The sequence below is a fragment of the Bombyx mori genome, chromosome 14, assembly GCF_030269925.1.
Source record: "Bombyx mori chromosome 14, ASM3026992v2".
Classification (NCBI taxonomy): Eukaryota; Metazoa; Arthropoda; class Insecta; order Lepidoptera; family Bombycidae; genus Bombyx; species Bombyx mori.
In genome coordinates this window covers 6,598,271-6,609,872 of record NC_085120.1, presented here as the reverse complement: position 1 = coordinate 6,609,872, position 11,602 = coordinate 6,598,271, and the positions used below count along the sequence as shown (strand labels likewise).

The following is an 11,602-nucleotide window of genomic DNA, read 5'->3' as shown; positions in this document are numbered from 1 at the left end:
TACACATTGATATGAACTCCGCTTCAGATCAAGTGAGACGTGAACACGATTTATGAATGAAACAATAAGCGTGCGTGTGTGTTCAAAATACATTATTCCGTACATTTCTATTGAAAGTATAATAGGTATATTACTTTGAATAGAAAATCTTGTGGTTCTCTGTTTGAATTACTTGTGCTAATATTTAAAAGTATAGTATACGAAAATTAAAATTTCCATATCAATACCCATTTTACGTCATCAATGTTAAGTAGGCTAACATATTATGTACGTGTTTTTACGTTCACCTGACGCAATCGCGCACGCGTCCACGCCATAGATTAAGATTATAATACGTATCACTTAAACAGCCTTTTTTAATAAAACTTGTTTGTAAACATTCGCAGCTGGTCTTTTGTATTAATATTCATTTTCAAACACGATCGAGAGAGACAGAATGTTTTTCGTTATCAAAGTGTAATGACACAAACTTCACCACATACGTTGCAGCAATAAGATGAAATCTCTTAATCACAATGACATTTTATCGATCGTGACGAAAATTGATTTGCACGTGCAACGGATAGCTTAAGTCAAGGTAACTATTGATTTTGTTGAAGAAAATTAAAAATGCACGTTCTTTCAAACTGTGTGTGCTTTAATAATGGCGCACTGGTTTATCATTTAATAATAACTTATTTACGAGCAGACCTAACACGTCATACACATAACAGCACGCATCTTTGACGTGATTATATATAATAAATTAAGGCTACTCTCATTTTAATTAAATTTATATATCATTAAATGTCATTTATAAATTATTTTTTCATTTTAATTATAATGTTAAAGTTGTATTTGTTTAAGAAAACTATATTATATATTTATTATGAATTCATCTCGAATTGTTACTACTACACTATTCTATGTGAGACTTAATTTGAAAACGAACCTGCTTTACGTATTTTTATGATGAGCAGAGATTATTTTAATTATTTAAGGAGCTATGTCGATCACAGCTGAGCACCTCAATCCTTGAGGTTATTTTGTGTTATGCCCCTAAATTAGTTCACGATTGACTTCCAAGGTGAAGGAATAACATCGTGTAGTAAAAATCAAACCTGCAAAATTATAATTTGCGTAATTACTGGTGTTGGGACGTCTTGTGAATCCGCACGGGTAGGTACCACCACCACCCTGCCTATTTCTGCCGTGAAGCAGTAATGAGTTTCGGTTTGAAGGGTGGGTCAGCCGATGTAACTATACTGAGACTTATATCTCAAGGTAGGTGGCGGCATTTACGTCTTAGGTGTCTATGGGCTCCAGTAACCACTTAACACCAGGTGGGCTGTGAGCTCGTCCACACATCTAAGCAATAAAAAAACAATAAAAAAAAATAAAAAAAAATTAATTATAATATAACGGACAAAAACATATTTTATATTGTTAAACAGTATATATACATATGTGTATTATGTATGGTTTAAAAGTATCTACTGTATAAGTTTAATACAATAGTTGAAATTGATATCCATTTTCGGCTACACGAATGTGTTGATCAGTGAAACTGGTTCTGTGACGGTCATCTGTAAGTTCGATGAATCGTGCACGACTGTTACGAACCATCAAGTGTTATCGATATATTAATACATGAAGCAAAAACTTTGTAGCCCTTTTTACGAAAATTGCGCGGACGGAGAAGTATGAAATTTCCCACACTTATTCTCCAATATAGAGAAGGAGTACAGAATGCTAATTGCTAATATACTTTTTTAATTATGCATAAAAATATATTAAATCAATAAAAAAATACATTACACACACTACCATGTATTTGAAACAACACATACATATAATTAATATACTCTTTGTTTATTGTCAGTTATTGTCAAACTTTTGTTATTGCTTATAGTCTGTGGTCAAATTGAGAATAGATGAATATTGTTTGTCTTTATTATTATTTATGTATAGTGTAGTTTTGGCGAAATCTCTGATTATATTATATAAGTACAATAGTATTTGACAATAGAACCATAATAATGTTTAAACTTATAATTTCAAATAATTATATTCGAATTTCGACTACTGCGGGACCACTAGTAAATATAAATTTCATAGATTCCCATAACAATCTTTCGAGCTAGGTATGTTTCAAGTTAAGCACCTATTTATACCGCGTAGCAGTAATGCGGTTATATGAGTGGGGTAGTCGTATTACAACGGCATTGAAACTTTCATCTCATACCCAAAGCTGGGCAGTGGAGATCACGGTCCACTTACCTATAGACAAAAGGACCGCGATCCGTCTAGGAGTACCCTACTTTTAAGTTTCGCACACTACGTACTTAAAAAAAAATTCTAAACACAGACATTTTAAAATATATTTAATATAATTACTAGCAGTTATAAATGTAGAATTCGAAATTTTTAAATCACAGGTTTGTTGAAATTCGACCTTCCGTGTCTACTGTTAAAAAATCTCTGTTTAAGATAATAACTAACTCAGAGAAAATAAAATGTTTAATCATAATGATTTATTGTTAAATTCTGCAGTTACGTTATCGCAGTCTAAATTTAGACAGATTTTATCTTAGTCTTATTCTCTTAACACGGCGACATGTTATGTGTCATCGTTTTGATAACAACAAAACAACCCGGTTTTCGAAAACAATGAAACACGGTTGGTATTATAAATAATTTTGTTTGAAAGAAACAAAAAATAATTTTAAGTCTTGTTTATTATTACAATTTTATTTTATGATACTTTTGTATATTTAATCTTATTATTACATCATACATAGACCGCGGTTGGTAAATTTCAGAGTAGGTACTATAGTTGTGCGGTAAGATAGCAGAACCACTTAAATGTTAGTCTTTCTGTCACTAATTTCCCACATAACATTATTATTAATTCAGAAAAAGAAGCTATGTATTCGTAGGAAAAAACTGTTTTATCGCATTTAACTTTAGATAGGCAGGACTTAAAACATCTTTTGTTTCTTAAATAAACTGCAGTTGGCGAAGTTGTTGCTAGAAAATTTGGAAACGAATATGCTTTTGAGCATTTTCCCGTCGAGGACGAAAATAATGTGATACCAACGAAAATTTAAATGTTCAACGAAAATGCGTTTGAAAATTGCATTCCGAGTGTCATCGTGAAACAAAAAGTGGGTGGAAATCTAACTGGAAAAATTCTGTAACATCGTCACCGTCAGTGACATCGGGCCGTCTGTAATGTAATATATGGGTATATGGGGAGAAGGAAATGAAGGAGCGCTTTTTCTATTTATTTTGCTTCCAGGCCTACACCAGATATTTTTTTCTACGTATTCTCGTCACATTTCAATTGCTGATTTGGCGGGAGCCACCGAGCGGATTTAGGGATTTTCTCTGTGTGGTTGCCGGAAAAAAAGAGCCTATGGATAATTAGAATATAAGGCATGTAAAACTCTAAATTTAATTAAAGCTGTAAATCAGTCGCAACACTAAAATATAAGACAATTATCGTCCTACGTAGTATATATTTTCAATTTCTAGGAGGATCGGTACGGTATGCAGTCTCCTATTTCGTTTATCAACCAACATACTGATGGTAGGGCGTGTTGTGAGTCCGCACGGGTATTTACCACCTATGTCCCTGTCATCCTTCTAAGGGGCTTCGGTAACTACTTAATACCAGACGCGCCGTGAGCTCGTCCATCCATCTAAACAATAAATAAAAAGTAGGATTTTCTTCGGTTTTTGTAAATTTTATTGTCATCGTGGGGAGTAGGGGGAGATCGAAATGCTACCTTCACCGGCCCAATCGTCAACCCCACCTGCACGCGCCGGATGGCGGCGGCGACCAACAGGTTGCCGTGGTACTCCCTGCTAGAAAACCAACGGGGCAATGGCGGTATAACCATACACCAGTCAGGACAACCTATACGGAAGAGGCGTCAGAAACCTTGGGGATCAAATACCCCCTAAAATGCTAGTGCAGAAGGCAACGGGAAACCACTGCACTAATTTCCCACGAGAGTCATGCGCAGGTCGTATCCGACTGACGCATGACCACGACCACTCTGTCAAGAGTGTACGAATAGGAAGAAGATTGTCATCGTCTTCATTGCGACGTTTCGAATAATTAACAGTTTTTATGGTCACGGGACGACCAACGAATAATGACAATAAAAAAAGCGACTATAATCGTAAAGGCAGTTTTAATGATTAAATCATTACGTGTAGGTATTTATCTCTAACGCAAATACACAATCAACGCGCACGGACGACAAAAAATACTTTTCTATATTAATAACGTTACCTTGATCTGTGACTACAATTACGTTAATAAAAAAGTTAATACACACGTCACTGTTATACGAGATCTATTAATAAAATGTCTCGCCTGTACTGACAGACCATTATAGATCGAGATCAATTTTCCTAAATTATGGTTTATTTTTAAATTCGTCACGTGCTTGTTTTAGTACAAAATCATGACGGTGTAACTAATTCATTAGTAGCGTGCGTATATTGAGGTGGCACTGATATGTAGATACTATCCCAGCTTTACCTACTCCGAAAGTATCATTGATTTCTGTTTGAACGGTGAACCAGTTGCTATTAAAATATTTTTATAAAAATATTTGAGGCTTCGGAGTCTTCAGGTAGACTGCATACATGTAACAATCTCTATGAGCTCAAATAGGCACTTAATCTCAATGATTTGTCTTTCTCTCGCACAAAAAAAATGTTATTATTTCGTCCTATCAATGCTTATATTAATGCATTTAGTACTTACATTTGTTTTACATATTTTACTTGGTACCTTCTTTTACATATTTTGCTTGCTTGGTACTCAAACCACTTACATACAATAAATAGTCTTCATCTTATAATTCTGACGAAATCAGAAATGCCTATGAGAATAGTCCACTGAATGTAAAATAAGACGCAGAGAACTTTAATTAAAATAATTTTAAATCTATTTTCGTAAAAATACTGCGCAATAATTGTTGTGTAAATGCGATAAGTGTGACCTTAGCAGAGCTACTAATTACTGCCTGCCTACTGGTAATATTACAGCGGTTTTTTTTTATTGTTCTGTTTTTTGTACTGAACTGGGAATTTTATTTATTTATATCAGACGTAAATACCTGGAGACATAAGGTTGATCTCTCAATTGCGCTTATTGTATAATGACTCTTTTTTTAGAAATAATTCATTGAAGTTCGATTAGTTTCTGCCGTCATTTAAATGATCATTTTCATTGTTAGGAAGGAAGTACGCGCAAATACAATGGCAAGATTGAAACCATCATTCAATTGTCTCAGAATAGGATGTTAAAATTAGAAAAGGCGCGGCGTACAATCAATAGGGTCGACTGGAATACTACGTATACTAATAGTTATAACGTCAATTTGAAGGTCTTAAGTGTTAATAGTATATTCGGGTATTATGTATCTTAATTATTTGTAGATCGCCCTGTACATTAAAAGTAATATCGTCTATGAGTACTGTTTTAGTTCGATATTAGAAATAGGATAGTACTGTTGTGATTTTGGATCAGTTGTTCAGCTCCTCTTCAACAAAACTAGCCTATGAAAACCAACTATTATTTCAGTGGTTAATCTATGGTCATCTAGCGGACTTTTGAGTCAGGGACTTTTTGGCGGGAACGCGAGGAGTGAAGTTGTGTGATTTGTTTTATTTTGTCTATTTAGTGTTTCTTCGGGTTTAAATGTGTAATAATGGTGGTTTATTAACTGTTTAATATCTGTGAAAGTGCACAAATGTGGGAAAATGAAACAAAGCCGCTGGACGTAACTTCTCGGGATCCACCAAAAACTCCACTGAAACAATCTTAGTAAATGACCACCATTTTACTGAGATTATATTTCATCTCATATCATCTTATTTATTTCATCCCAGTTGATTAATGTCTCAAATTAATCATCTTCATTTCATTTCACTCCATAATATCATTTTTCATAAAAATATGAATATACATTAAAATAAGACATGACTTAAAGGACTCAGTTACCAGGTCATAAAATCTCTTAAAAAATTTTTTTTTAAGTCAGGTCTGCTCCAACTAAGCCTAACACGATTTGTTACGTATTAGTTATAGTTGTTAAGTTTAATAGCATCGGAACACCATATTATATACAAGGCACCACTCGAGTACACCATATGGGATGTATTAGTCATACATAAATACAGAAGTCTACTGTTGCTTGACTCGATGAATTTTAATGGTTTATGTATATACATACACATGCCACTAATGTATGAATTAATTTGTTTGAGACTTGAAAAACTTCTTTTCGATATGAATCATTGTCAAATTATTTAAGGAAAACCTATATATGGAACGATGGAAATTTGATTTTGTAGTGAATTCCCGAACAACTTACCGGAAAGATAAATAACTAATCAATTTTGTAATGGAGCAGGTTTAAGGAGCGGCTTTTCTTAATAATGATCTTATGACAAAACCCTTAGAATTCGCCGATTGTTCTCAGAAGTTTTTAGAAACGGGGCCAAAGTTTACATATTCAGATCGAATTGAAAGGAGCTGTTGAATAGTTCACGGCATAAATGATTCGATGTACAAGAGAACCTTAGTCTTCTAATAGTCCACTGCGGAACATAGCCCTCTCCAATTGATGTCCAGTGCGGTCAGTCCGTTGTCACCTGCATCCAACGTGACCCAGCGATTCTCATTAGGTCGTCGGTTCATCTGGTAGGTGGCCGTCTTATACTGCATTTGCCAGTACATGGTCTCCACTCTAGGAACTTTCTGTCCCATCGGCCGTCCAATCTTCGAGTTATGTGGCCTGCCCACATCTCTCCACTGTTATGTGGGGTCAGTGCAGCGTATCCTGTTAACATGCTTCATGATTTCGCATGAGTTTTACGATCGTCCGCCTGTATGGATACGAAAATATAAAAATACATATCGATGGATGCAAAGCTAGGTATTTGGTTTAAACGACATTTTTGCAACTTTACCAGAGAACCATTTAAAGTTTAAATTTTGGAACAAATTTAATAACAAAGAAATTTCTTCAGCTGTTTGAATGGGGTAAACTTAATTGAAGTTCAAATAAAAACGTCGTATCGTTCATACTAATACCGAATAAAACGGACCTTTAATTACAAAGATAAATGGCGCGTATTAAGCGAAACGTCGCTTAAACAAAACAACCTTTCACTCTTTATGGTCTAAAAAGTATATTTATTATAGTATATTGTCATTGATACCGAGACGCTATTTGCTGAATGAATTGGCTACAGTGGTCCTGTTGCTTATAAATAAACTAGAGTTTAATCGAACGATGCCTTACAGATGACAATAATTAAAACAAATTGTAATATTATGCTATTTCATTAATGCAATAAACAAAAAACCAAAGACTTTATGTAAATTGATGATGTTCCAAAACCAATTCAGGTGACACCTGTCAAAAATATATTACATCAAAACAGGTTCTTGACTATACATTTTTTATTAGTTATTATTATCTATGTTCAATTTATTACCGTCGAAATTGTATAATCCAATATGTTTTGACGTGTATTACTTTTCCAAATTTCTGCTATATCGCATCGTTGTTTCTTATTTCTTATTCGCGCAAGTGTTCGTTATAACAACCTCTAACATATCTTGTTTGAAATATACAAGTATCATCACATTAACATATTTGACCTAAAAATGAAAATTACACATCCTTTCCTGAAATCGAGAACGTTATTGGCAACGGTGACACCAACCCGAGAAGTGCATCGTACATTGGTCCTTGGCGTGTTGCCAATCTAGATTTTCGCATTTATTAATAAACCGAATGTTACCAGCTCCTAATAAATTCGTCAGATTCATTATATTCTCGTTGAGTAAAATAGTATTGATAATATGATATAAATCGATGAGCTACAATGTAAAACACACTGTGTGCTCGTATGAAGTGATGATACTATAATATATGTATCCTAATACTATAATACGTTATATAATACATATAATCGGTGTCACTTAGGCAACACTATTAAACCTAGTATATACCTATTACTAGTATGTAACACAATCGCAGGGACCTTATTTTTATTAGGTTAATGGGTACCTTAACTGTACTACGAACGAGTTGCACGATGAAGGGAAATATTGTGCAATAAAAATGAAATGGGCGTATTATGAGTGGTAAAAGTATTATGAGCTCTCACTTGTTGGTACGACAACACGCTATTTACAATACAACCAGACTCGACTTTACGTCACTCTGATTCGAATCGTTGTGATGTTCATAGGCTTCGGTAACCAATTAATGTTAATGGTGGCAGTGTTTTCATCCGTGCACCGTGCTGATGATCATGAGCGTCAGTGACCACTCAGCATCAGGCCGAATGCTCATCTATCTAATAAGCCAATTAAAAAGAAATTCACGTGATGTGAGTCCGTTAACCGCTAAGCAAATTGCTCGTGACGCAGATATTTTACTGGTGGTAGGACCTCTTGTGAGTCCGCATGGGTATGTACCACCACCGCGCCTATTTCTGCCGTGAAGCAGCAATGCATTTCGGCTTGAAGGGTGGGGCAGCCGTTGTAACTATACTGAGACCTTAGAACTTATATCTCAAGGTGGGTGGCGTATTTACGTTGTAGATGTCTATGGGCCCCAGTAACCACTTAACACCAGGTGGGCTGTGAGCTCATCCACTCATCTAAGCAATAAGAAAAAAAAAAGATAGCTGTTGAAAAGTTCTTGACCGAAACTGCGCACCGGAATATTCTTTTGCCTCCCACAGATAAATGGGCAGACTATTGCGGGGGTGTTTTTCTGCTGATAACACGTCTCGTATATCTATTGAAAAAAAAAAAATGGTAACGCAGAATAGAAATAATTATGAATGTGAGTAACTAAGCCATTGAAAGACTACTTGACTATATAGTGAATAAATTTAAATCTGGCTTTATTGTATTTGGCTTTTTTAATACGCTTTTATTAGCTTCAGACGTATGTATGTTTGTAACGGAATCTTTAAGCATGATTTTGACCCCTTTCAAAACGTCGGATTAACTCGAAATTTTGTATACTTATTAAGGACCGATGACAATTCAATATTAAAAAAATATTGAAAATATTGAAATTCAACTAAACAATGAAAAATAAATAATAGTTTAAAAAAACTAACAAAATACGCTTTTTTAGAAGTTCCAACTAAAAAATAGAAAATAAATTTGAATAAAAAATAGTGTAAGAAAAAATGATTTTATTGTAAAAAAAGCGTGGGGTGCATGGTATCAGTGGTTATAAATATTTTATGAACAGATATGAGTAGAAGGGTTATTTTGATAATATCCTGAAAAGCAACCCACGCTTTTTTCTATAAGAACGTATTCTGTTAGTTTTTTTAAACTATTATTTATTTGTAGGTATATAATTTGTTGTCATTGTAAGGAGACGTATGTACATATATGTGGTTGACGGTAGGTTCGAAAGGTAGTAAGGTAAGTACGTAGTCACTCGTTCATGGACATTTGCAATGTCATTGACACAAGATTGACCAAGACATTGACCATTGACCAAGACACCGCTGGCTGCCAGCGTTGCTTGAATGAGTACTTATACAAAAAGAGTTTTATTTTGGGTATTAAGCAAATTTTTATAGCAGTTATTTAGCCAACAAATGAGTAAGTGTCTAAATAAAATGCACGAAAGTCGATAGCTAAAACAAAACCACAATTTATCTGCTTACACCATTTTGTTTGTTTTCATATTCCGTCATAGCCGATAGTAAATTTAAAACATCGGTTCCTTACTAAAATATGTATGTTTGAAATATTTATTTTAATAAATCTCTTGATTTATAATTATTTGCTTTCGTAGAGTTTGGTAGAAAATAATTGGCAAAGTGGTTCGAGATTTATCGTTTCTATTTTAATTTGGCAATAAACAGTTAGCGGTCGATTAAAAATGTATTATCGGATATCAACTTTAAGGAATATTATTTAGACCTTGAGTTTTAAAAACAAAATCCTTCGAATGCGATCAGACCACTTCTTGTTGACATTAAATTTCCAGTTTATCGTTAACAGATTGTTTCTATGAACAAAAAAAATGAATATATATAGCAGCATTACCTTCCATTAAATTGGAGGATTGGATTTAAATTCAATATTTTATAATTAAATTATCAATCATTGTAATCAATTACTTAAACTTTGATTGAATAATTCTGTTCCGCTTCACAGTAAGCAGAGGTTTCTGCGAAAAGAGAGAATTAAGTCCAATAATTAACTTACTAAGTTTCTCGCCGGTTCTTCTCAGAGAGTCGTTAATCCGATCCGGTGGTAGGTTCAGCGAAGCACTGGTCACGCTAATGCTAGTGTTAGCAAGTCCTTCCAGGTTGAGACCCGTGAGCTTATCCACCCATGCAAATTTGGAATAGCTTTATAAGCTAACAACGCTTAGGGTGGCTTAGGTAGTGAAAAAAACAATAATATTTTTTGCTATTCAATTAAACGAATTATGCAAACTGAATTTATTGGCAGACGTGTTATTGCCCTCAAATATACACATCGGCTTGACTGAGCGTCGGTAAGTCTGCCTACCATGACCATTAAAAAAAACACCTTATACCTCATGAGAGTTAAGTCGGAATTGCTTAGTGACTGGCTAGTGGCTGACTCAGTCCTTCATATCGGAACGTGCACAGATTTATATGGAAAATCAAAATGTAATGGTCTCATTTTTTAATACGTTTTTATTAGCTTCAGACGTATGTAGGTATGTATGTTTGTAACTGAATCTTTGAACATGATTTTGAACCCTTCAAAACGTCGGATTAACTCGAAATTTGGTATACTTATTAAGAACCGATGACAATTCAATATTTAATTACAAATTGCATGTTGTAAGTAGTTATAAATATTTTATGAACAGATATGAGTAGAAGGGTTATTTTGATAATATCCTGAAAAGCACCCCACGTTTTTTTACAATAAAATCTTTTTTTAGTTGGATTTTCTATTAAAGCATATTTTGTTACTTTTTTTAAACTATTATTTATTCGACTTTTTCTTAGTCGTTTGCACTCATGGCAGAGTGGTCGTGGTCATCAGTTCGGGTGGTGGTGCGCTTCACAAGACGTCGCCATTGCTCGCGTGCTGTGGCCTCTCTTGTGAACTCGTTGACGGGACTGTTTGGAGCTTTTTTTTTCGACTTACCAACTTGGATAATATGATAATGAATACTGTGTTTTTATAAATAAATAACCAGAAGCTTTGCAATGCAAGAAATATAATGTTTTTGTTCGTAATATACTTTAATTTAAAAACGCAAAATACGTTTAAATTTACCTACAAAATATGCACGTATTTATCCTAAGGCGTTCGGGATGAGTGAATTTAAGAGAACAATTGCGTCGCGATACGGGTGCAGCACTGCGTTATCATTGAAGCGTCCTGTGTTATGGCTATTTCGGGAAGAGCATAAACATCGACCCACGTCATATCAAGGGTGTGTCATCAAAACGATACTGAACATACTTATTCAATGAAAAAAATAATTCACTATTCCTATATCATATAATATTATAGCTTTTGCCCGCGACTCCGTCTACGTGGGATAGTTACTTTGTC

At 34.3% G+C, this 11,602-nt stretch overlaps 1 long non-coding RNA gene across 1 annotated transcript; it reads left to right on the top strand.

Moving 5' to 3' along the window:
* Nucleotides 1-411: 411 nt before the first annotated feature.
* On the top strand, nucleotides 412-11,282 carry LOC134200101 (uncharacterized). Its single transcript, XR_009974862.1, has 2 exons — nucleotides 412-577; nucleotides 11,047-11,282. It is a non-coding gene; the product is annotated as an uncharacterized LOC134200101 (long non-coding RNA).
* The last annotated feature ends 320 nt before the right edge of the window (nucleotides 11,283-11,602 follow it).